This window comes from Dermacentor silvarum, chromosome 6, assembly GCF_013339745.2.
Source record: "Dermacentor silvarum isolate Dsil-2018 chromosome 6, BIME_Dsil_1.4, whole genome shotgun sequence".
In the NCBI taxonomy this organism is placed as follows: Eukaryota; Metazoa; Arthropoda; class Arachnida; order Ixodida; family Ixodidae; genus Dermacentor; species Dermacentor silvarum.
In genome coordinates this window covers 98,359,949-98,386,421 of record NC_051159.1, presented here as the reverse complement: position 1 = coordinate 98,386,421, position 26,473 = coordinate 98,359,949, and the positions used below count along the sequence as shown (strand labels likewise).

The 26,473-nt window shown below is 52.4% G+C and overlaps 1 protein-coding gene across 1 annotated transcript in view; it reads right to left on the bottom strand.

Annotated features, from left to right (window-relative positions):
* Positions 1 to 26,473, bottom strand: part of LOC119455741 (protein turtle homolog B-like) — a 144,026-nt gene that overhangs the window by 20,521 nt on the left and 97,032 nt on the right.

Below are 26,473 nucleotides of genomic sequence, written 5' to 3'. Positions count from 1 at the left end.
CTTGCTCCCTTGCTTCTCTTTCCTTTTCCCGAGTTGCCCTCCAGTTTACTGTTATTATTGTTTCTTATCATTTTTTCTGACGTTTATGCCCTCAATGTCGAGGGCACACGCGTCACAGCCTCAGGCCACGTTCCAGAGGGAAACAGGGCAAGATTCTGTTTACCATTTCTTTGTTTAGTTCCCTCAATACGCCAGCTCTTACACAGGATAGCAAATTTAGGAACCCGTGCAGGGAGCCAGGTATGTTCGGACAATTATATGTTGCGCATAAGAACTAATTAATCAGTTGAGTACCAACAAGCCCAATCCTCTACACTTTGCGCCCGTGGTGTCCGGCCTACAGCGGGGGGAGATGGGGTATTCTGTAAATGCCCATCTAGCGGACATGTCCAATTCGTCTGCTGCTGAAGTTCTGCTTGACTGGGCTGGGGTAGGCGTCAGAAGGAGACAGGAGCCTTCAGCCAATTAGCACTTGAGCAGCAGAGGAAAAGAAAATGTCGACTAGGTGGACACTTACAGAATAGCCCCCTCCGCTCTCTTATCTACACGCTGTAGCTATTAGCAAACGTTGGGAAAAAACATTGGTGTTTCTCTAAAATTGGTTGCAAAACATCTTGAAACAGGAGCTCCGGTGAGCTATCGGCGGTAACGAGCGCGGATATTTGGAAAGACGGAAATATTTCCACTGAAAAGTGTTGAGGAAGGACAAGTGCATGGCCACTCTGTCTGTTAATTGCCGATTACTGCGTATACGCGCTGAAGATGGCTTCTAGCGAAGCGCAGTGGCGGACAGGTGCACGTACATGTACTCTGCTGAACAGTATTAACCGCTGTAGCCTATACACATGGTATAAGCATTTTATTCTTGCTACAACGTCGGCCTGTTGTCGTGTCGTGTTGCGAAGTCGCGCAAAGTTGATGCAGAAACTTCGCGATGTCATGCATAACACAAGCCTTTTGTTCACCCAAGTAGAGTCAGGTTTCTGCCGTGACCCCAGCCCCCGTGGAAACGCTTTTAAAAGACAAACTGGCGAATTTACTCATTTACATTTGGCTTCGGAAAGCCCTACAAGAGGTCATTATGCATTTCGAAATTAAGACTACAAATTCCTCAGTCATTCGAGTGCTGTTGCATACCAGCCGATTCCAGGTCCACTGTGCTCCTTCCGCAAGTAGTCATCATTCAACGCGAGCTAAGAGAAACGCTTAAATAAAACTCCGTTTAAGGTTGTTGTGATTCCGCTTGCGAACTACACACGCAAACAATGATTACGCATCCCATGCAAAGCGTACAGTATGTTGACAGTGGTGAAGTTTCAAAGGAATAAACCAGCGCAGGAGGCGCAGACAATTGTCCACTGCATGGCAAATCAGTTGGTAGAGCGAACGCCCCGGAAAGTAGTAGGTCCGGGGTTCGATCCCTGGACCGGCACACATTTTTCGTCAAATGCGAAGCTTTCTTTCAGAGAAACCCGCATGGGTTCCGTTCCCTTTTAGGCTTCGTGCTACTCTCGTGATTATGATTTTTCCTTTCACGCAGTGTTCACTGCGTTTGTCCCTGTATCGAGCCGTATTTATGTATTTGCTTATTTCGCAGTTTTATTTTGCCATACCGTACGTAGGTTTACACTACGGAAACACCGCTGAACCAGAGGCACAGGGCAAGATGGACACTGGCATCGTCGTCAGTACCACTGCTGACATACGAGTGCAGGCTACGGCCAGCAGACGGCACTGCCTTCCCGACAAGTTCCGAAGCCCCCTTGCGTTCACCGCCTGGCGCAATCGCGGCCCTCGCTGTCGCACTGCATCGGCGTCAGCTCCTCCTCCTCCTCCCTCGATCGGCCGGTGCAGCAGCAGCAACCAGCCTCCCCTCCTGTGTCCCCATTGCGCATGCAGAGCACGGCCGCGTCCCTCGTTCGCTTGCTCGCGCCCGGTCGCTCGCGCGCGCGCACTGCTTGCTGCTGCAGTGACGCGCTACGCCGCCCTCGGAAAGGAGAAGAGAACCGGAAAATGGAACCCGTCGGACAGGTGCCCCGGCGAGGTCGACCGCGCGCCTCGGGGCTGACGGCGCCCCCTTCGGCTTGCTCCAAGCGCGAGGCACACCTCCTCCTATACCTACCTACCGGGGGGCTGCTCAGCACGTGCTGCTGCTACTTCACAGACACAAACTGCGTCATGTTTCTCCATCTTCTTGATCTCTCTCTCTCTCTCTTTATCTCTAACCGGCAGCGATACGTTCTGCACTGACTGCCTCCTCTTCTTGCTGTTTTGCATAGCGCCCTCACACTTGTTGCATTGCAGCTGCATTATGCAGGCTTCGCCTTCTTGGTCTGTTCCAGCAGCTATATATATGGCGCTCCGTTCACTTCAGTCGCTTCTTCTTCTTCGTTCGCCGCGCCTTCAGCATGGCGCTTCAGACAGTTTCACTGTACAGGCGCGTGCCTTTTACGTTTAATTTTTCTTCCGTCTATAACTCGACGACTGCAGAAGCAGTCGCGTTTTAGCCCCGGTCAATTACGGCGCGTGCGCCCGTCTGGTTAAGCATACGGTTACGTTAATGCGGATACCTTTTCAGTATGCAAGTGCTAGCCATTACTGGGTTCTCGCAAAACGCGCCGGCTCGGTGTGCAGAGAAGCCACCACGTTTTTGGTATTCCTTTAATTCCTCGGAAACGGCCGCGGTGCGTGCCCGCCGATTTCGCAACCTATGTTGCTTTGGTTAAAACGCGAAAATCGGTTTGGTATGCGAGTACGTGTTTTGCTATTTCTCATCTACGCGGAAGCGCCGCGCGCGACAACAGAAGGCTTCTGCTTGGCGAGAATAAAAATCTATCTATCTATCTATCTATCTATCTATCTATCTATCTATCTATCTATCTATCTATCTATCTATCTATCTACAAAAACAATCCAAAACAGAAAATTAGCTCCGCTGAAAAAGAAAAAAAAAAGCTGAGGAAATTAACCATGGATTACATTTCACCGGAGTCCGCAGCTGAAACCGGACCAAACAACCCCTGAAACTTGCATCGCAGCCGCTTTCAACCTGGTACGGTATGATGCATCTTGTTATGCTGATATTTTAATGCAAAACAAACAAGTTTAATCAGTGCAAGAGAGAATATTGTCCGCCTATAATCACAGAATGGTAATGAGGTCAATTACAGCTTCACCAAAATCAATTTCCTTCGACTAGAAATACTTCTCCAGGTGCAGAAAGTAAACCGAAGCAAGTTTACTGATGCGACTCGGATGAGAAGTGATGTAATGATGATCAGCGCAATAATGCCAGGTATACTAGATTTTGCCAGTTTACGAAAGCTCAAGACGCCTGCCCGAAGAAACGTCATTTTCTGGCACGAAAATGTTTCGACCAGATCTTCATGAATAATACAGCCGCCCACTAATATCAAGGTTTCATATCCGAAGTAAGAGACGCGAACAAGTGATTATCACACTGTCACGTCGTGTGTAATGAATGCGCTGTACCTTTTAAAAGCACTTTCCGCGTTCTCCTCCGCCAGTTAGGTGGCAGCTTTCGTGTATTTACGGCGTCGGTCCGTGCATCGTGGCCGAAGTGCCAGCTTTCAAGTCTGACGTCAGCTGTAGGACAGGAAGGACGGGCAGGTCTGAAATTCCGGGTTGGAGGATACCACTCGTCTAAAGCGAAGACTGGTTTGCGTCAACAACTGAGCCTACGCGTGCACCAACGGACCACCGAATATGGACAAAGAGGGGTGGAATGAGGAGGGCGAATAGGAAAGAGCGCGAGCTTACTACAGGGAGAATCAAACTACGCATTTCGATAGAGGGCTTCGGTGTCGCATCGCATGTACATGATGCAGCAAGCGCATGAAACAGGCCGAAGCGAAGCCACGTCGCTGAGTTGTACTGCCGTGACATCACCGCCAAAGGCTGACATCAGCGCTGACTACTGCGTTGCCTATACCATTACAATCAACAAGTTTACACCGAGTCACGTTTGAAGTCGCTCGCGGACTGCTTCCAGACGAATGGGTCTCCTGTTTCGGCGGCAGAATCGTCAGTTGCACAACTCGGAGGCAAGCGGACGCCTGACTATACGCAGTCATCTGAGATCGGAATAGAAGACGCTACTATACGCTACACTAACCCGATTTACAAAAGAAAAAAAAAAAGTCTAACGACGACGCCACGCATTCCGGCTCGAAGGAGAAGAGCCAGAATGCAAATCGGAGCGAGCGAACTCGGAGAAAGAAGGAAGGAAGTCGGGCAAACGAAATAAATAGGCGATAAAAAGACCGATGAGTGAAAAAACACAGCCACGCGTTGCCGCTGTCCTTGAAGCGCCGGAAGCGCATACAGAAACTCGTGGGCGCTCGTGGTATTTCTCGGCGACTTCGGCGACGTGCAGCGTGGCGGACAGGCGCGAGCCAAAAATGCAGACGCGCGAGCCAAGACCAACGCCATATGGCGAAGGAGGCACGCAGAGGAATGTAATGTTCTATACATACACGAGCCAAGCAGCGTTGAATCAGACGCGCGTTCGCTGCGCGAGGAGCTCGCTTGTCCGTTGTATACGCGCCGCGTTTGCCGTAAGCGATAAGCACCTACGCGTCCATTCGCTTTAATTGCACTCGCGCACACGTTGCCAGAGGCACGTCTCCTGCCAGTCATCTCTCGTTGCTCGCGGCTTCAGAGAAGATTTGTATTATTATTTTCCCTTTCCTCGTATACGTCTACGAGCATAATGACAGCAACTTGGCAGCAATATAACACCGCAGCCCCTCTAACGCCTTAACCCCCCTCCCATCATGCAGCGTAGGATAAACGCGAGCGCTGCGACAAAGAAGATAGCCGTTTGAGTTATCACAACCATGAACACTATAACAACTATAGTTCGTAATAGTAAGACGAGCTCAAGGCGAAGACTACACGTTCAGATCCAGGCGTGGTATGTATAGGTACCGTGGAACTTCGGCAAGTGAGCCATATACCTCCTCCCCATTCAGGCAGGCCAAGTTGAATATATTCTCCCTCACTCCATCTGTGCCAATACGAAGGCAAAAAGGTTGCACCAACCATAACAGAAACTCATCCGCATTTACCCTTTTATATTGCTCCGTTTTCTAAGCTCAAGCTATGTTTTTTTTTTTTTTTTAATGAGCTTTGCCACAACGTTTGTTGGTTTGCGGCGAAGCATCTCACGTATCCTCAGTTGCCCGCAATAATGTAAATATCGCCAGGTACTCGATCTTCGCCGATCCAAATGTCATTTTCGTAGGGCTCAGCAACAATTTCTTACAACGTCGGTGACGCTCACGCGTCTATTAAACCAGAAAAACAACAATTAGCTCGAAGGTCAAGAAGCATACTGGTGAGGCTAGGCGGTGCACGGCGATTTTGTAAACCTATAATGGAGTTCCTTTTTGCCAGTGTCCGTCCGTGTTGCAGTTACAGGTTTCCAAAAGCGTCTCGGACGCTGCATGCCTTTCGAACGTGCCTCCGAGATCAGGGGATGTGCTCAGGCCCGTGCGCGCTGCCCGATCTCGGAGACCAAGCTTCTACATAAATGCGGAGAAGAGGACGGAGTGAAATAAAGCGGAACAAACCTCGACTAAATCAAGATAAACGACAGGAAAAGACAGTAGGACCGCTTGTGCGAGGTCTTTGCAAACCATTTAGTATTTAAGTTAGTTAGCATGACGAACTAACAAAACCAGCAAAGCGCGTTACCACTGAAAGAACGCATAGAGTAGAACTGGGAGCTCTGCATTTAACCCGGAAAACAATCAGTCATCTAAAAAAAGAAAAAAAAAAGAAGACGCGCTAAATGTCACCCAACACGTTTCAGCACAGCTTCCGCCGACGAAGCAAAGGCTGAGCGTCTGGGACAAGTCTCGACGGACGGCCGGACGGCCGGAAGGCAGTGAGCCAAACTGAACGCCTTTTCTTTCCGCCAAACAGCTCGTCCGCCAGGGTCGAGCTCAACCACCATTTCGGCCGCTGTTTCATGGCAGCGAGAATCCGAAACGCGTGGGTGACCATCAGCTACGTCGCGGGCCGTACGATCGAGAGAGAGAGAGAGACCGACGCATATGTGTCCGATCGCCGCTGCACCTTTCTCGCTCGCTGGCCTCCTTCGGCCACACCGCAAGACGGACGGGCGCCGATTCGCGCACGGCCCCCGTCCTTGGCTCGGCTACGCACTACACACAGCGTCGGCCACGCCAGAACGCGCGCAGCTCGCAATAGCAGCTCTGACCGCTTCCAGGAGGCCGGGCAGTGGGGGAAAGGAATAAATATACCGCTGACACCAACGGGCCGACGCGCGACTGGATATACATAACTGGAGAAGCTGAGGAACAGCACAGACGCCCGGCTGCGCGTGCGGTACATATCGAGGGCAGCAGTCCGCATCCTTATGCAGGCTGTGGCCGCCGCGCGAACGCCGATCTACACTTCGAGTGCCTGAGGCGGCAGCGGCGTATACCATGCTGGCGCGTATAGTACGTATATAGGCGCTGCGCGAGTATACACGGGCAAGCGCCTTGAGGGAACGAGGTTTAGAAGCCGCAAATGGGGTCGGGGAGAGCTGCGGTGTCTACAAGCGGCGTGTTCGTCGGCGATAAAGACACAGCCCCGTGCCTTATGGTGGTCCGCTCGGCGAAGACGACGGTCGCTGAGAAAGGTATACGGGTGGGCTTCGCCGATGAAAAGTAAAAGCGCCCCCTACAGCGTCCTTTCATCTGATTACAATCGCCGCTCTGTATTCGAAGACGAGACTGCTTCACTCGCGGTGTAATACGACGACCTAGAAGTAGAGAATGATAAAGGCTACAGACACGATTTTGTTCGAATCCATGGTATATATAAATAGTCGCAGCCAGTAGTCGCCTGCTGCGAAGCGCGAAGTTACGGATTCCTATAGTTTCTGCATTCCTGACGGCGACGGACTGCAAGGACGTTCCTGTCACTGAGATTCCTGGCCCTCCAGTAAAACGTGCGGATTTCGGGCGTTAAGCGCCACAATTTCTTTCATACACAATTGATTGATTGATTGATTGATTGATTGATTGATTGATTTCTTTTTCAATAGAATATCAAGTTTGTCTGACGCGTGGCTATCCACGGTATACCTGAAATCTCACCGCGAGGAAGTACTCAGTTTCACCAACACCGGCCGATGGAGACGGAGGTACGTTCGCGACAGAACGTTTACCTTCAAACGCGAAGAAATCGCGCATACCTATGTTTCTATGTTTCTTTTCCGGCCCCTATTCACTGAAATGAGCGTCACGGGCGGACTTTGAAGCATGCGTAATGCGGCCTTGGCCGATGTCCCAAGGCATCAATAAACAGTGGACCGTGCGAGACGAAACGCTTTGTAGTATACGCGCGTCAGACGCACGGACCGGCAACCACGTGCACATCGGTGCCGGCCCAATGCCGACGAAACAAGCAAGCAGCGAACGAGGCCCAAGGAAACATCAAGGCACGTACGACATTCGAGGCGAACCGCAGGCCTTTTACGCACACAAGTGGCCGACAATGGAGCACCGCCCATCCCAAGCCGAGAGACGACGGGTCCACGGGAAGAGAACAGAGAGCGCCCCCAATTGACGGCTCGCGCCCGCCTTGCGGTCCGTGTTAACTTCTCCGTCACGCCCCGTTGCTGCAGTAAAAGGAGGCGGCGGGCTCACACAACAAGCCATATGCGCGTGTATAATAGCGCCTTTATTGAGGCCGGCCCGTGTTAACCGCCGTTTTTTTTCTCGGCGCTTTCCGCCATTTTGTTCGCTGCGTCGAACACTCCCGTGGGGTTCCTTGCCAGGCCGCTCGGACACTAACATCGTGCGCTTACGGTGTCTTATACAAGAGCCAATACAATTTGCGCGTTGCTGCAGCGGCAAACGCCTACTGACATTACAGCTGTTTACGAAGTTCCGAAAATTGTGATCTCGAACTGACTTTCGTTGCATAAGTCCTAATATGTATCGCGCGTAATGATACGATAAAACAGTGCATGGCAATGACACTGTATAGGTAATCGGGGCATAAGGAACGCAATGCCCCATGCACATAGGGTTTGTCGGGATAATGCAACGCTTCTATTCCAAACCTGTTCCTTTACTCGCTTCGTCAGGGGTCCTATAGCGGCGCTTCGTTATCGCGAGGATATTTGTCAGTCGTGAGGAAGTGAGTCAAGCGAAAGGAATCGCTACATTGTACCGGCTCTGTGACGTAGAGGAAAGCGACGCTTTGAATTCAAAAGGAAGGGCACGAACCAACCGACTATAAAGCCCGGGGTGCGATAACTTGCAGCGACCGTATGCGTACAAACATATAGACAGCAAAGCGTCATTGGGACACAATTGAGACGGCGCCAGCGTGAGGAAGAACTGAGGGAACGAAGAACGCGCGCCTTTCCGCCAACGTCACGACAGAAAGCGGCGATGTACGCTATAGCAGTATCACTACACACACACGAACTGATCGCGAACGCTCGATAGTTGTTGTTATTAATGCTCCGCACGTAAGAGGTCACGCGTGCAAACTTAAGAAAGAAAGGAAACATGTCTCGCTGCCGGCGTTTCTCCGATATTCGAGAGGATGGAAAGAGATGCGCGCGACATTAGCGAGGATGCCCTGATATAAAGATTTTCGAGGGGACGCAAGCATTATATATAATACAAAGGGAACTTAAGAGACAGGGAGAGGGAGAAAATTCACAAGCAAAGAAAAAAAGCATGGCGCTTCAATTAAACACCGGGTTGTAGGGAAAGGAGGAGAATGCGATCGTTAAGAGGGCACGAGGTGGACACAAGAGCAAAAAAGGGAGAGATACGGGGGAGAGGGTGTGGTAGTTTAGGCTTAGAGGCCTCTGGGGTTGGTGGTCCACGCCCCGCGAAACTGCTCCCGGGCGATCCGCGGCCGGAGTGGCACGGCGACCTCGCCGCTGCTGCAGTCGACCGCACAGGGCGGCCGGACGAATCAGGGTCTCTGCAACCCCCCCCCCCCCCTCCCCCCCTCGGGCCCACCCGTCCGCTGCCGCGTTAATTTTCTTGCCTCCTTCATCAACCCACGTGCGCAGAGAAGAGGCCTCCGCTTTTGCATTCAGCTGCGGGCACACACTCCTAGTGACCCTTATCAAGATTACGACACGAGATGCGCGCACCGTCACGTGCACGTGTGTGTTCCGTCCTCGTCCATCCGCGGTCAACTCGCGCCGACTAGCGTTTTATGGTAACCGATTACAGCAAAATTGGCTCTGATGTGCGCAACGGAACGAGATTCTCGTTTCTCCTCGCCAGCTCTCGTTACACTTATCGACTCGATTAGGCCGAATTTCGTGCAAGTGCTTGCTGAAACAAGATATGCGTGTGTCTGTGGTATACTTAGACATGTACTATGTGCTATAAAAGGTACGCACGTTCCACGGTCCGTCCTCCACTTTTTCCCCTTATCCTTTTTAGAACAGATGTATAACGATAATGAATAACAAAATCCGCAAAACGAATGCTACCTTGTACCCACCACTAGTAAAACATTACTGCAACTAAGGAAAAACTATATATATTGTGGGCTTTATTGTGCACTTCATCGTCTGTACATAATCATCCTCATGCGTGTGCCCCTCATCTTCATCGCGCGTGCAGGCGCATCATCAGCGTGGACTGTGCCGAAGGCTGTTCATGCCGGTTGTGGACGCCGCCCTCCTTCGCTGTGTCGTCTCTCGGGCTCACTAAAGGTCAGCCATTACTGAGACGTCACAAGTGGTGGAGGTGCTGGGTATATATATATATATATATATATATATATATATATATATATATATATATATATATATATAGAGAGAGAGAGAGAGAGAGAGAGAGAGAGCACGCTTGCGCCGTCCTTTAATTTCTTAAGCGTGCAACGATTGTCACATGTTTGCCTTTCGTAGCTACACATTTCCCTTGTCTCAGCAATCAAGCACCTCGTTATAGATCAAAGAGCGCCGCCTTCGTATTTTCCATGAGTGTGTGTCGGTCGCGCTTGCCCTATAGTTTCAGGAAAATAAATTTCCGCTACAATACCCCCGATTCCTTCGCACTTCCTTGCAGCACCCACGGCGCCTTATATACGCATATGCGTCACCACATAATCGGACCCATGCACAGTGCGACCTCCGTTATACCCTATACAAATACGCACAAAACCACCAGCTCGGAAGAGAGAGGTCACGGGGGCGAACGGCGCAGGCGTGCGAAGACGGGTAACAGGTCTCGCACGCGCGGGGCCACATCTTCGACGACCGCCAAAAATGACGCTCGCGCCGGCGAAGAAACGTTCGTGCATCTCTCGCGCGCGCGCGTGCGCACAAAGACACAGTGACACACCACCACGTCTGCGTGGCGCCCCCGGGGTCTCTGGGTGCTCTGCCCCGCACGACGACCACATCGTTGCGCCCCCCTCGAAATGGCTTCTTCGTCTCTCGTAACACTATAGCCTGTAGCGGGGAGGTCAACGCGTGTGTATATGTGTGTATGTAAGGATTATGAAGGCTGTATGTAAGGCCAGCAGTGTGCGTCCGTTAAGGGGACCTGCAGCGATGACGTGCGGTCTCTGTGCTCTCGAAGCCAGCTGGCGCGTTTGTTGCGCTCGGCGCGCGATGTTGACGGAACGCAGGCGTTCAGGGTCAGTTCCAGATGAATGGTGAGCGGAAGACGAAGATGACGGCTCTTTCCACCACCGCCGTCCGGTTATGGGAAGCGAAGTGCGGAGTAAGGGCTAGAGGAGTTGCCTCTGCTCGCAGGGAAAGGACACTGACGCTGGGAACTTGCCCGGCAGTGTGTTCAGAGATAAGGTTACATATATGAGAAGGGTGCCAAGACTTCGTGGAAAAACTTGCAGAACTGGAAAGTTGCCCTGTCTGAATTTTCCTATCCCGTCCCTTCCACTTAAGAGGAATCATATACTATCTAGCTCGCGAGAGTCTGCAAGGTTATAAGAATAGCAAGTGTCTGGTCAGCAGTTCCTAAGTAGCTGTAACGGAATATATGAGCAAGGGAAATGTTGGCATATCTTACTGCATTCCCAGCCTAACCAACGGCACTCGATTGAAGTCGACACTGCGGATCAAAACAAAGTGACCTGTCTTCATGCCCTTTCATTGGTTCTTCAAGGTTGTCAAAAAAAATAATAGGATAGAATAAAGAGCACCCTGATCAGTAATTTCTAGTCAACAAGAAAAAAAAAAGTGGATGAGCTGCGGATTCAAATTTATAAGGGAAGCCAACAGTTAGCGAATTACGATACGTGGCACACAGTGTCACAATGTGAGCTCTCAGCCGACAGTCAGAGCAGGAGTGGGCGCCCCAGACAAGCCTTCGGAAACGCAGTCTCCACCAAGAGAATAATGCGCTCCGTCTGTTCCCGCCAGAGACCCATGGAGCAGTTATCGGTAACTGAGAAGGCCGGCAGTGGCCTTTCCGTAGTGTGCGGACGCCTCTGTTTCAAACATCCATGACCAGCGCTTCCGGCACCGAGTCGGTTACAAAACAGACGCTTTTTTGCCCCCCCCCCCCCCCCTTTCCCCTCTCCTTTCGAACCCATCTCGGCATGAGCTGGTCTGTTGGCGGGATCTGTGTTTCGTCCTCACACGATGGCCAGCCGTAGAGAACCATGGTGGACAAGAGAGACAGAGAGAGAGGAGGGGAGGGGAGGGGGGGGGGGGCACATTGCGGCGACCCGGTGGCCCCGAGCGAGCCATTCGGTCAGCAGCCTCCTCGCAATGGCAGGAATATTACACGACTGAGGCATGCATCAGAGTTGCGCTGACGAGGCGCTCGGAAAAGAGCAAAGCCCGCTGGCCGCCCACAGATCTGCCGAATTTGACAGCTGCTCTCCCCGCGCCGGAACGAGCCAGCGCCGTCGCCCACTTAAAAAACTCGCGCGGCGGCGGCGCACTTTGTTCGCGTCGCTGCAATCGACGCGGAAAGCCTCGACGCTGAAGCGCTCCACGCCGTTGTCTGTAGTGAACAATCGTAACCTGCAAGGCTGCTCTGCGCTGTCGCTTGACTGAGCGGAACGTTTTTCATCAGAATGTTGCGTAATTTGCCGTCCATATCACCATCATCATCATGATTCCCTGGCAGAAGTTTTAATCGCCGGGAAAGAAATGGTTCAATTTCGGGCACGTAACATTTAAATTAGCCGTCTTGCCAACGTCGTCGTCGTCGATGTATAAGGCCAGCTACGCTGTCTTAAGTGGCACTCGAGTCCTTTCCTTTAAGTGACTCTTTATTATGTATTAGTACTTTCTTTTGCGTAACACACATTCGTCAACTGCGCATTGCACCATTCCACGTGTACTGCTCGAGGTATCGTTTTGTTGCATGCCCGCCATCAGCAAGTAAAACGGGACCCGGTGAAAGTGAGCGCGCCATAAGGAGGGCGGAGCGGATGCGTGGGCGGATGAAGCGGCACCAGCTGCTAGACTCTTGCCATCTTTGTCGCCCTCACTTTCCTAAAAACACACGATCACTCTTTCGAACAGTTAGAAGCAGAAGTGCGAGGACATCAACTTGTAATAATACAGAACCTGAGATTTAAAAAAAAGAAAAATAGAAGAAAAAGAAGGAGAAATGGTCTGCAGAGGTGAACTGGAAGAAGACCGACTGCAAGTCTCACAGGCGGGGAGGCGTGCCTGCATACGGGACACGAAACAAAGGACGCGTACAAGTCGTTTAGTACGTCGTACTACGACACAAAACGATTCCTAACGTCTCCGAAAGGACGTCCCCCCTCCCTCCCGGGACGAAAACGAAAGCAAGCCTTTGGGAGCGCTTCAGGAAATCGACAGCTGCGGCGCGGTTCACACACAACTACCACGTATACCGCTTCTCACGTCAACTCAACCGCACACACATACATGCGCAAACGTACGTCTACGAGACACGTACACGCACCGAGCGGGAGAACGATGAACCGAACAAAACGCGGGCAGGCTGGAAGTCAAGTCTCTCTTCTTTTTTCAGAGACAATAGGTCGCCAAAGGAGGAGCGGGGTGGGGGTAGACGCGGCGGTAATGGCCCTCGAGACCAACGGGGACGAGCTGCTTCTACTATACCACTACTATAAAGGCGCCCCCGACGACAAAAGAGCGTCCAGCGGTCGAGCTTATAATTGCGCCGTCATTCGCCACGCTTGGCTGACCGACGGACCTCAGCGGAGAGCGCACAGGTGTATGCGACGCGCAGGAGGACCTCTCTCACATATGCGGAGAGAGTCTGCACACAAAACGCGCTGTACAAGTGCACGACGAGGCGTTTTGGCTCTTCGTGTTCGTACTTACGAGCGTGGGAAACAAAGAAACTGAGGCTGGCTTCGAGCGCTCGTCGGGCGCGCAAGAAGATGGCCGCGTCTCGCGAGGGGGGGGGGGGGGGGGGGGGCGAAAATTTTGAATCTACGCTAAACGGCCGTTAAGAAGCACCGATGAAATATAAAAGGCGCGGGGACCGGCGTGAACGTCCTTGTAACCTTCGGTGTCAGTGGCACTTTCAGGCTTTTAGATGGCACACAACACACGCACCGCCGTTTATATGCTCGGGCGCGATTCGCGAGTCTCGGCGTAGACTGAGGCGTTATACTTGGGGAGCCGCGTACAGTCCCACGCCGTGACCCTTCTTGAACGTGCGCACAGAATCACGCTGAAAGAATGGCCCCGATGAAAGGCTTGTTTGAAAACCACTCCACAATTAATGCTTTCGAGCTCACTAAGGCAGAGCAGGCGACCAGAATTGTGATTGTGCCCACGGCGACCGTGGGTGTACATGTCAATAAGTATTATGTGTAGCCAGTCACGGAGGCTTTCGGAACACAGGAAACATAATTAAGCGAAAAAATAGACATAAAGAAGAGGACATTTGCGGGCAATGATTCACGAAGCTTTTTTGTTCTTACAGATCGAAACTGCCTGCCACCGATTCTGCACAACACTGGCGTCAAATATCTGTCATTAACCCGACCTCAAATCTGCGTCAAGCGCGCTGATGGTGCCAACCTATAGATGGAACAGAAAATAAAGCTCGGAGGGACACTTAAAAGAAAGAAACAGCGGAATTTGCCCCCACAAGCGACAACAGTGACAACAGCGACAGCTCACACGAAGCGGACCCTATGTACAACGTCGACTGCAAAACGACGGTCCACGTGCCACAGGCGCATGATCGAATCCCGGATGGGGGACAAATTATTTTTTCCGGTGACTTTTTTTTCTGCCTTGACAGGACAATGATATATTTTTTTTTTTTGACAGGTCATGAGCGAACGCCATCCGACAGTCAAAAGAATCCGTAAACAGCTAGCTACCGCTGCCAAAAGGCTAAACGGGCCCTTAGTTGCCTCTCGTTAAATACGATCTCTTGGAAGCCGCCTAAGTGCGCGCTCTCGACCGTCCCGGGACGTCCGGGCATTCGCCGCCCAATCGTCATCCAGGGCACGGACACAAACGCCGGGGCGCGATATCGACGCCCCCGAGCCATACGGCAGCAGCGGTGGTTGGTGGCGGCAGCGCTTTTCTTCGTCGCCGTCAAAAGCGAGCGCGACACAGCGGCGCGACTCATTGTCAAAAAGCTCGGGGCTGCTTTTTCAACAAAGCGACGTCGCGACGGGCGGAATAAAGAAGCCAAACGTCGGCGTTAAAAGGGAAGTCGCCCCGATCCACCCGTCTGTTTGCTGGCAGCAGCGGCGCCTATCGCCCACTTCCTATTTCTTCTTCGACTATTTTCTTTTTCTCTTTGTTTTTCGTTCTCTTTTCATGCGTGCTTTCTCCCGCTGTCCTCCGGGACCTCTTTAAAATTTCACGTCCCCTGCATCGCCACAATAGGGCTCGAATGGCGACAGATTCGGGCCACCCAAACGGCAAGCCCGCGCGGAGATAAAGCGAATTTCTTAAGAGAGCGAAAGAGACAAATAAACGGCGGAGCTCCGCGCCACCGAAGCTCACTTTTCGAAGAAGACAGAAGCGCAAAAGGCCGTTTAGACACAGGCCGCGCGAGCGGGTCATGCCCGCCGGGAGTGCACGGCATACGTTGTTTTTGTCGTTGAAACGTGAAACGCCGAGCGTATGAGGAAACGGTGAAAAGGAACGATCTTGAAGACAAGAAACGGCCACACGCCACGTATAGGTCCTGGCCAGGAAGCATCTACAGCGGTGCATACAGTAAATAAACTTTACGTAAACTCGCCGCCCCTTAATGCTTCATTTCCGGCGTCGCACGGCGTATATGGAATACACGGCAGCGTGACCCCCCCCACCCCCTTTCGGACCACGAGGCCTGTTGGGTGCGTGGCGCGGGGGGCGTGAGAGATGAAGAAAACGTGCGCAAACACAAGAGCAGCGTAGTCGCCACGGGTCTTGCCGCCACCTTCGCGAGCCAGCGAGCGCTCGTGTGTGTATGTTTGTTTTACGTCTGCGACGTACCGGGCCAGGAAGGGCAACGCGCGAATCAAAAGCCAACGGAAGCGGCGACGCGCCCTCCGACGTAACGGGCAACAACGCACTCGTGGCCGCTCAGGGAAGAGAATCACGGCTGCATTCCACTGGGCCGCCCCACGCCGAGGTAGGAAGGAAAGTGTATGTGTGTTTGTGTTCTCAGGGCGAGTGCTTATGGAGCTCTCACATTTTGCGTAATCGCTCTCCGGCTAAAAGAAGAGTGGGGAAAACGTAGACTGAAAGAAAAATGCCGAGGAGCGTCGTGGGAGCACGCTGAAATTCCTCCGCCTCTTTCCGCGCGGCGGGCCTCTGTTAGTACACGCTCTCTCGCTCTTGATTGCCGAGTTCCCTTGTTTTCGCCCTTGTTCCACGCGCTTCGACGGTGGAGAGGGCGAGGGGCACATGCGTTCGCAAGGGTACTGCATTTGAACGGCGCAATCCAAGCGCGGCCAATCACGAAGAAATTCCGGAACAACATTGTTTGACGCGCCGAACGTTCACGTCGCCTAAGCGCGTAGACGGGCTAAGAGAGAAAGCAAAACGCTGGTTCCCTTTCTAAGCGCGAAGTTGTTCGTGGGCTTATTAAAACAGTTAAAGCATTTCGAGCTGAAGATGGATTAGTGGGCGGGGAGTGGCGAGGTGACGTAAGCTCGAGGCAAGCCTGACCATCCCAACGCGGTGTGGCTCGCTTCTCGGAACGGCTCCAGGAGCACGCCGTCATCCTTGCCAAATCCCCACGCCTCCCCTCGCCCTCTTCTATACCGCGAGTAGCACAACTTGTTCATCGAGGAATGCCGATTCCCGGTAGCACGACCGCCAATCTAGGCTAATCCACGACGGCCCCTTGTCCCCTCCGACGTTGCATCCCCGTGAGACACGCGCTGGGGCCGGACCGGACATATGTAAGACAGGAAGCGACGTTCCCCTTCTTTCGTTTCTTCTCTTAGCTATTCCTTTCTCTCTTTCTTTCTTTTTTCTTTCGCAGCACCGTTGGGAAGTCTTCACCGATGCCACGATCCGGGTCCTTCGGCCGAATGCTGTTACGCAACGGCGTCCAGCCTGTTTCCGCTTCGCGCCCTGTATCCTGTTGCATGCACGCACGCCGCCTATACCGTACGCGCCCTGCAGTTCTGGTTTGCGGAACTCCGGCCTCGCACGCGAACGGGCACTTTGACCATTCAACGTTTCCGAATAGCTGCGCTCTCTGACTGTTTTCTAACCAGTACCGCACACTATATAGTATATACTTAACGTCCAAAAACGCCCGTGTGCTTGCGTTGTAGTGCACGTTAAAGAACCCCAGGTGGTCAAAATGAATCCGGAGCTCTCCACTACGGCGTGTCTCATAATCAGAACTGGTTTTAGCACGTAAAACCCCAGAAAAAAAAAAAGAAGATATACTTAACGTACCCGGACGCAACGCGATATACTATTACAGGCGCCGTAACAAATGAGTATACTGTACGCTCCAAGGTGTCAATTTCTTCCCGACTCTCTTCCAAAGAGCGCCATGCACGCGAGGATACCGAAATTCTCGCCGTTCAATTCAGTATTCACAGACAATTTGCGAACAAACTTGACTAACGCGCGCACGCAAATGCGCGATTTAAAGCGAAGCGGCAATATAGAAACACTGATAAGAGAGAGAGAGTAAGAATCTAGAGTCCCGAGACGAAAGCAGACACGCACTCCTGGTGACAAAGATATATATGCTATATACCACGTTGGCACGCTCATTCGGCACGCAAGGCACGAAACGCCCTTTCTGCTCGACTGATCGCGCTAACTCTCGGCCTCCCGGGTTTAGAGACACAACCCTCGTTTCGGCCACAGGACGAGCTGAGCTGAGCGCAGTGGACAACGCGATATGCCGTCGTGGGCGCCGGCGCCCGCCCACAACAGCCGGCCAACGGCCGGCATTGCTTCCGCCGGAGACCCGCCATTTTCGGCGTCACGGTCACGCCATACAGTTTCGACGGCGCAACCAAATCCTACGAGCCCAGCTGTGTGCCACCCCTCCCTCTTCTTCCGAGCTTATTTCGCCCTCTTCCTACGTACAGTGCACGGGACAGTCAGTCCATAGCGGTCAACGGCAGCGCAAGACTCCAGGCTTGACAATCCGCCTGGAATCGTGCGCGGCACGCACTCGGTCACGGTTCTCTGTCTCTTGCTCCCTCCGAACTGGATAGGCGGACCGCTGACAAGATAACCATGGGGCAACGCTCCAATTTGTCAGCGGAAGACGCGTAATACACTCGTGGAGGGCCATATACGTATACGCTTATATATTATAAGCGTGTATAAGGTATACCTCGAGCCCGGGCGAGATATATCGGACACTCGAGAACTCCACGTGCATTAAGTGTGAGTTTCAGGTTCGAGACAGAATGAACGCGTGGCTTCGCGAAAGGGGAGGACACCACAATGGAACACAAAAGAAATGAACCGAACAAAAAAAGGAATGACCTTATCGGCGTCTGCAGTGTCATTCAAGAGGACGAGGTGCACGGGAAGGTCAGTGGGTCGCATGGGGCTTCCGTGTTTGCGATAGCGCTGCGCTGCACGGACGGTAATTGCACCCGACCGGGGAGCTCTTCAATCTTCTTCGATGACGCTAGACCGCGTAATGATGGAAATAGCAGATTTCAAGAAAGGGCAATCCGCATGGAAATTCAGCAGTTCATGGACGACGGACGGATCGAGGTTGAAGCCGCGACATTCGGAACAAACAAGAAAGCAAGCCTCGTGCGCCAGACGGGCACTAATTTTGAAGAAAAAAAAAAAAAAAAAAACGTCTTTTCTAAGCGTAAGAGAATCGCGCAACGTGAACTTGGTGAGACCCCTTTGTTTCTTGCACGACAACGGTTCCGGGAAAAAGAAAAGTAGCTAAACGTATGTGCAACATCTCGATGTAACATTGATTGATTTCCCTTACTGAAACAGATGGCACTATAGCCACGGTGTGTAAATCAAATTTTAAATGCTTAAGAGAGAGAGAGAGAGATAGCAACGACGCATCCCGTGCATTTCAATTCAATCACTGTGTATCTAACGGCGACGACTAAAAAGGAACAATACAATTCCGCAGGTCAGCCAATATTCCGAACCGTATTCATCGGTCACTTGCGTGCAGTGTTTACGAGGGCAAGCTACTAATTCAGCTGACCGGTGCAAAACAGTGTAGACGGTATATGTATACACTACACCGCTTTCAATACAAAGAGCACTGAGACGATCAAGGTTCGTGCCGAGTTGCTCGAGTGTCAGCGATAGGCTACATTTACGCTACATTTAATATTACGAATGGACAGGCTGTAGAAGATTCTGGTCTTCCTTCAGACTGGGCACAATTTCACTTCGTAAGGACATTCGCGCTTAATTCTCGCCTCTCTGGGTTACGAGCGCTGAGTCATATGCGCTCGCAACCCATAATCTATTGCTGCCATGGCCACTATAACACCGAGACAACCAAGAACGAGAACCAGTGAAAATCCCAAACAAGCACACGAAGCTACAAATGCTACCTGTTAACCAGGCCACGCGCATATCCAACGTATTATTACAGATAGCGAGTAACTATTACCTGTAGCCATGTAATTATACCTGGTGATAACCTAAGAATTAAGCACAAGCTCCGCCCACAAAACCGCACTGTCAACTGTGCTTCCGCGCTCGAACAAATAGCTCATATTGAGTGAAGTTCGGCTCATCCGCGAGGTCATAGAAATGAGCGAACGCAATTGGCTGGCGCTTCTATACAAATACTCCTTTGAGTTGGACAGCGGTGTACTTGCCACTGCACTATTTAGTTGTTACCGGCAGAGTAACCCCGTTAGGACGTACCAGCTTAAGCTGCACCGAGGCTTTGTACACGTATCCTGAGAACGCACCCATGTGAACCCCAATACGAACTGACACGGTTCATCTGTTTCGAGCACGACAGAAGGCGCTCCAACCGCGAGCGCAGAGTCCTTGCACCTGCCTGGGTGGCGCACCCCTTCCCGAGGCGACCAAGCGTGCGGCATCCGATAAGGTGCACGGCGCAGCCGGAGTCGACGACCAATCGTGAGAAAGGGTGCACAGATGGCGAGCCCATAGCCAAACGACGGAAGCCCAGAAATGGTAGACACGCACTTTGCTCTCTTTGGTACAATCGCTCGGCACCTGTAAAGTCGGTCTCCCCTACTGTTAGGGCGCGCGCTCCACCCCTTCTCCCCACGATACAGGTTACTCTATACGCCGCTTCGTTCTCAAAAGACGTCCCGTAACCCCCCCCCTCCCCCTCCCCTCCTCCATATTCACCCTTCCCACCAAGAAATGAACAAAGTGGAAAGTCGAGCTTCAATGGAACCGTCAATAAACAAAATGTTATCCATCTCTGTGGTGGAGCTAAGAGGAGAGGGATGGTGAACATTTTGTTTATTGACGGTTCCATTAAAGCTCGACTTTCCACTTTGTACATCTCATGGTGCTCGATGCTGCCCGTTTCACAAAGTTTTTGTACGAGTGGGTGGGTCCGCGTTCTTTCTTTTTTTCTCTGGCACTTTGATCTAGTGTTATATATTAAACCTGCAGCAGCATACGAAACCGTTTGCTCGTCTAACCTCCTCACCCATCATTACAATTTCTCTCATCAGCGCGCACATATTTTCGCTACTGGTTCATACGTGTGTGCGTGTGCACAACTGCACGCACACGCACACACTCGGATGCCACAGACAAATGAAGGAAAGGCGCCCTATTTTGAGAGTATTACTCCTTGCCCATGAGCACCGTTGCGTTTTCGCCTTCGACCGTCGCACGCATGGCGTGCGCATCCTAAAGAAGTAAACAAACGAATTGATGCACAGCGCATCCACAATATGTACAGGGCTGGCTCTAGAAGGGCGGCCCATTCAATCGACGCAATTTCAAATGTATTCACAGAAATGCCACTCGGTTGCGTGCACACTGACGGCAGGAAGCACGCGAGAAGTAACCAAAAGCGAGGCAAGTAAAACCCCAAGGGTTCAGCGTCCGGATGCATGCGCGGTTTGATAAACAGCGCTGTTTCTTTTCTTTTTTTCCTCGTCTTCCTCCATATGCGCATCAAGACGCAAGAAACGACGGGGTTGAGCCAAAGGCTTGTTCCCCCTTCGCCCCCCCCCCCCCCCACCTTTTTTTTTTTTTTTTTTTGTATATACGAGTGTACGTCTCGGAATAAGAATAAAGGCACAAAGAACGCGCCCTCTCGTTTTCAACGGAAACAAGGCTCTACCTCTCTCTCCCTCTGCTATGAATGCATTAAACAGTTCTTAGGACAGGAAGAAAGAAAAAAAAGCGAACGCACGCAGGGGGGCAGCAACCCGTAACAGTAGCGGGGACAGACCAGGTGCTGCCAATGAGAAGCGAAGAAAGCTTAAAGGAACGAGTGCATTTTCTTGGTCCCCGAATTTTCTTTTCCCCTTATTACTTATCTCTATCTTTTCAGCTCCTCCATATATTTTTTTTCTCCCCCTCCTTACACCACACGCAAGTTGCGTAAGCCAAACAAACGTGCAAACAAGAAAATAAGGATTTAATAAGAAAAAGGAAGAAGCAGACCGGAGGAAAAGCTGGGGGGGGGGGGGGGGGGGGGGTGACGCGACCGTGAGCGGATGTGCTTCTTCCTCCTCTCCTTTCCGGCCATGCCTGTAGCCAAGCCGATCCAAGTGCAGCGCGCGGCGGCGCCATCGACACGGTGGTTCCCAGGCGTGGCGGCGAAGCCTACCTCTCCCTCCCTGCGCGGACGACGGGCCAGCAGGGGCTCCAAGAAGCAGCGGTAGCAGTGAAGCCCGCCTGCCTTTCCCTTCCCAGCGGACACGCTCCCTCGCAGTCAGCGAGTCGCGCCGTGGGGGTTGCAGTCTCACTGGCCCAGTGAGCACAGACCGCTGGTCGACTCTCGGCTGGCCCCCGGCGCGCGCGCCGGTCGACGGAGCTGCCGGAGAAAGCGAGCGCGCCGCGCCACTGAACTTGGGCCGGTGTACGCGCGTGTTTGTGTGCCGTCGTTGGCGAAGCGCTTGAGGGACGCGCTCAGGCAGCGGAACAGAACAGCCCTCCTCCTCCGTCTTTCATCTTGCCCCTCAAACGTCGAGTCTTTTGCGGAGTCAGCGAAGCGGTCACGATGAGTCTCGAAATTGCGTGAAGCACGGAGAAAGATGCAACCGAAAGAGAAGCGCAGAAAGAAGCAGAAGAAAGGAAACGGCAGTAAAAGTAGAAGAGAAGAACAGTGGAAGGCAAGGAGGCAGGTAGAGAAAGGGGCGAACAGCCTCTTGAGGAGAAAGTGCAATTACGCCGAGGAAGGCTTTGCGCGAGTGACGTTGATTGTCGTCGAGTGGTTTCGAAAGGAAACGAGAGCTGAGGAAAAGAATATATACGCACTTGAAGCACTGCACGCATGCTGATGTGGGAGGGGGGGACACAACCACCGCGCCACGCTCCCCTCGTTTTCTATTTCGTGGTGGGCAGCCAGGCGCCAAACGAAGGCGGCTCGGACGCCGCCAGGTCAAAGACACCGCCGCTACGAGCGGACGCGGCTGCTGCTGGATCCGTATTGCGACGAGAGAGACAAGACGAGACGAACGGCGCGCGACGCGCAGCCGACGAGGCTCCCCTATTCACGGTTGACAATGAGCCCCCCGAGGCTACAAAACGGGACGGGCGTTTAAGTGATGGCAGTCTCTTGTCGCGGTGACAAAACGTGGCTCTTTTATCTCCTCGTGCTTGGCGGGAGGAAAACGACACATCAGTGCGTCAACATTCGCCCGCGGGCCTGAGGCGGGCATTGAGTCGCTCTCGTTTATTCTCCTTTAATTGTATTTTGTAGCTATTCGAAAATTTTACCCCCCCCCCCCCCCCCCCCCCCGTCTGTCGGAAGGCTGAACGCACTATAAGGTGGGAGACGACGATAGCACACGACGAGTGTCCGCAAAAAGTATACCGCGCGGAACGACGTGAAACGCAGGCCTGACACGCTAAATAGTGTAATTTATGCCGTACGCCAGGTCTCAATACACGCCAGCGCTAGACGCAATAAGGTTAGTACTGATGGAGCTTACAGCAACGAGAAGAGTACGCAGTTATCAGCCAAGCAAGGCTCACACGAACGCTGGTTGCATCCGCTTCGTGAGGGGATGGAGAACTCCTTGACTATATATCGGCGAGTCAAATCTCGTTTAGTCTCGTCCGCCAACAGGCCGGGTCCTGGTGTTACAGGTAACAGAGGTCCTGACGCCTTATAGTTAACTAAACGCTCGATCAAACGCTATCGCTGTCAGAAATATCTACGATCTACCGTACAGTACAGAGGCCTCTGACGCCCCTAACTATACACGTGTCCCACATCAAACTCGCCCATTCTTCGTCCCAACCAACCAATTTAGTGCTCGCATTTAAGAAGCAAACGTTGACAGGGTTGCCGCCCAGATGCACGATTGCCATTTACAGAAGGACACAGAACAATGGACCGAGTGTGGCGACGGGACTCAACTCCCAAAAAGTTCGGTCCTAAATCGTCGGCGCCCTGGACAAAGAAGCGGGGGAAAAAAACGAACAGCTTCGGTGTATAGCTAATGCCACTGCCTCCATTTCAGCACGCGCGGCTCGTACGTATTTTGGTCAACGCCCGCCAACCGGCCGCCAGAAGATGCGGCGCTAACGGCTTTTCTGTTGAACTAGTCCTTTCAAGACGTCGTACGCTCCCGTATAGGTTCGCGAGCAATAACCGTTGATTTACGCAGCCACCGCGACCGAGTAGCGGGAAGGTAGAAGGAAAAACTGCAATACAATGCGAATAGAGTGCCATCCACAAATCGAATGGGCCTGGCCCATCGGTCGACGAACGAGAGAGAGCTTGCTTGCATACACACAGTAGCACGTGAAGAGGAAGAAAAATAAGCACAAGGAAAATGCGCTAAAAGAGAGGGGAAAAAATAATAAGAAACTGAAAAAGTCGCGGTGGTGCGCATGCGAAGAGTGGAGCGGCCGATCAACCCCATTGCCTAGAGACCCAGTTTGGAGAGCGCGGCTCGCGGAGAAAACGCCAGGGCGGAGACACAGAACAGCGACGTTTCGGCATGCTGCCGTCCCTTTCCTCCTTGGAATGGGGTTGGCTCATTCGATCCGAAATATTGTTCTACACTCACCCGAGCTGTTGACAACTGAAAGGGACGAGCATACCTTGTAGCGAAACTTTTGAAAAAAAAAAAAAAATCTTGGCCATGCAAGCAGCGGCGAAGCCCGCGTTTCTGGGTGTGAACAATGCCATGACATGGCGAACAGCGCAGACGAAGGAACAAGTGCTACGAACAGGATACATGTGCTGATTGTAGAGGACACAGGAAAAGAAAGGTGGGGGGGGGGGGGGGGGGAGAGGACCTGATGTAGAAGACGTTCGTCCACACACACACACACACACACACACACACACACACACACACACACACACACACACACACACACACACATATATATATATATATATGAGCTAAATGCAGGGTTTGCCATGTTGAACGTAAAGCAACAATTACTCGATCGCTCGTTCACTTAGACAGGCCCAGAGCCGATGTGCTGACGAGCGTATTCATGTAATATTCGTTTTCGCGCTTCGTCACTGGTCAACTGCATGGTGTGCACTACGCCGGCGTGATAACCATGATCAGTCATGACAAGCACATGTCAGAGGAGGAGGCCAGGACTTAGGGACATGATTGCGCTGCTCAGGGGCCGCATTAACGAAGGTTTACGTTCTTAAGTGATGTCTCCTATTGGGGGGCGACCGCCTTCACTAATGATATGTCCGTCATCCCGATTGGTCAGCAGCTGCTATTATACGAACAGTTCTGGTGTAAGTACTTATTGGCAAATGCGGGACCAGGCTCACGCACGCACTTGGTGACCGAATTCAGGCAGAAGTACGGACGTTGTCCGAATATAAATGCAGAGACCAAATACAGGGAGAGAAAGCTACAACATAACTAGAATAGCTTGTTCCCTAACACAAATAATCTACACAAAGGGTGCCGAGAAAGTAACGCGAGCGAACAGCACAAAAACTACGATGGCGGTATAACGTTCTCTAAAAGCCGATGCTTTCAAACGTTTTCGGTGTTCCACGAGCTCGCTTTGATCGAGCGGTATGTATACATGCCGGTCACACTTGCTCATGATGACGCAAGCTTAGCGAAACATCAGTTATGTCAAGTGGCCATGCCAAACGTCAGTTAGAGCACATACGACGCACACGTCGTCGTACGTTTGCCTCTGGTCTCGTGAACTCGCTGAACGCTACCAGCGAACGCCAAGTGGCGCGGAATCAAACCTAACGACGACGCCCGTTTAGCCTATAACAACGCCTGCATCCGCCCCTGCACAACGTATACAGCACACGAATCATTGAGATGGAGAACGAGCAGGAAGGCCGTTGTTTATGCGAGACTCCAAGACTCTCCTCGTGACAGCCGTCACACGATCAAGCGACATCCTGCTCTCGCGAGCAAAAAATCAGGCCGTGTGCGCGCGGCGACTGCACCATGCCTGCCACCGAGTCCGTTGAGCAAGAATCGACGGCACGCACTCCGCAGCCAATTGTATCCATCCTCGATTTCGGGAGCAGACAGACACACGCTGCGCTGCTGCGTGCCTCTACATATTATGCTATGCTTCGCAACGAGTCTCGCCTTCAGCTCGTGTAATCGCAATGATCCATGACTGGATTGGGTTGGTGGGAGAGAAGAAGAAGAGAAAGAGAGAGAGGGGGGGTGCAAATCGGCGCCGACAGTTCAAGGCCTGCCTTGTGCTTTCGCTGATGGCAGTCGGTCGGCGTGCGGCGCCATCGCGCTAAAAAGTTTCGCGCGTGCTGGGGCGAGCAGCGAAAAGGCGAGCGGATCGAGGTGACAGAGCGCGGTTGACCCGGGCGCGTATGCGCGCGACGACCTTGCAAGCCCGGACCTGGCAGGGCGTTTCGTGGGCACGCCCCGTTTCGAACACACCGCCACACCTGGAGCACTTCGCGGGAAGCCGCGCCTAGGGGGCTCGATCTTTCCGGTCACAGTGCCCCAGTGCGGTATGCCGTCGCTATATAAGAGCACTACACCCACCCTCAGAGGCTCTCAAACGCCGTCAGATGGCCTCAAACGCCGTCAGATGGCCTCAAACGCCTCCAAAAAAACGAGAAGCCCGTAACTGCAGGAACGGGTTTCTAGTTCTGCTTAGAGTGTTTAAGTGTATTCTAATGGTGATTTTAGCATGTAATACTTGTTGCACGAACAAATGACAGAGGTTCCCAAAAATATGGATGCTTGAAACAGTGGTCGAACAAGAGATGTCGTTGGAGCCAACGCTTGAGTTGCTACCCCCGACGAAGCCATGAGTCGCCCAAATGAGTGAGCAGAAGTGAGTCCGCGCGTGGCACACGTCACATGCACGTGCAGCGAGCGAAGCAAAGACGACGAAGAATCAAAACTGCTTCGAGATGCATAAAGCAAAATGATGTTCTGCCAAAAATGGCAGCGAGCTTGCTATTGCTAGTAGTTAATACTACTGGAAAAGTCCGCGCTCTCGTTTCTTCCAACGAGCATATCAACTTATCTCTTTCCAACTCGTCTCATGCAAGTTTATAGGGCGCGCGACGAAGCAGCAACTGAGCTAACTTAAGCCGACACTCCATTCAACGAAGGCTTGATCGCGAGCAGCAATCGCGAACGAGCCTCGCAGTAGCAATCGCGAACAAGCTCGGCGACCCGTTCACACCGAGGCGTGTAATACGCGTGCGAAGCACACAGAGGAGCCGTGAGCTATGCGTTCTATTTCCGGTTGCTCGCCACCGGTATCGCTGTAATGACCACTGACCGGAAGAACGGGCGGCGGCCCAAGGTAGCAAGCAGCAACAGTAGCAGCTCGTATAAAAGGGTCGAACCTCGCGGGGGCTTGTGCGCAGCACGCAGTACGTTGCGGCCTCTCTTGGGAAAGCGTCTCCATATGTACGCAACCACG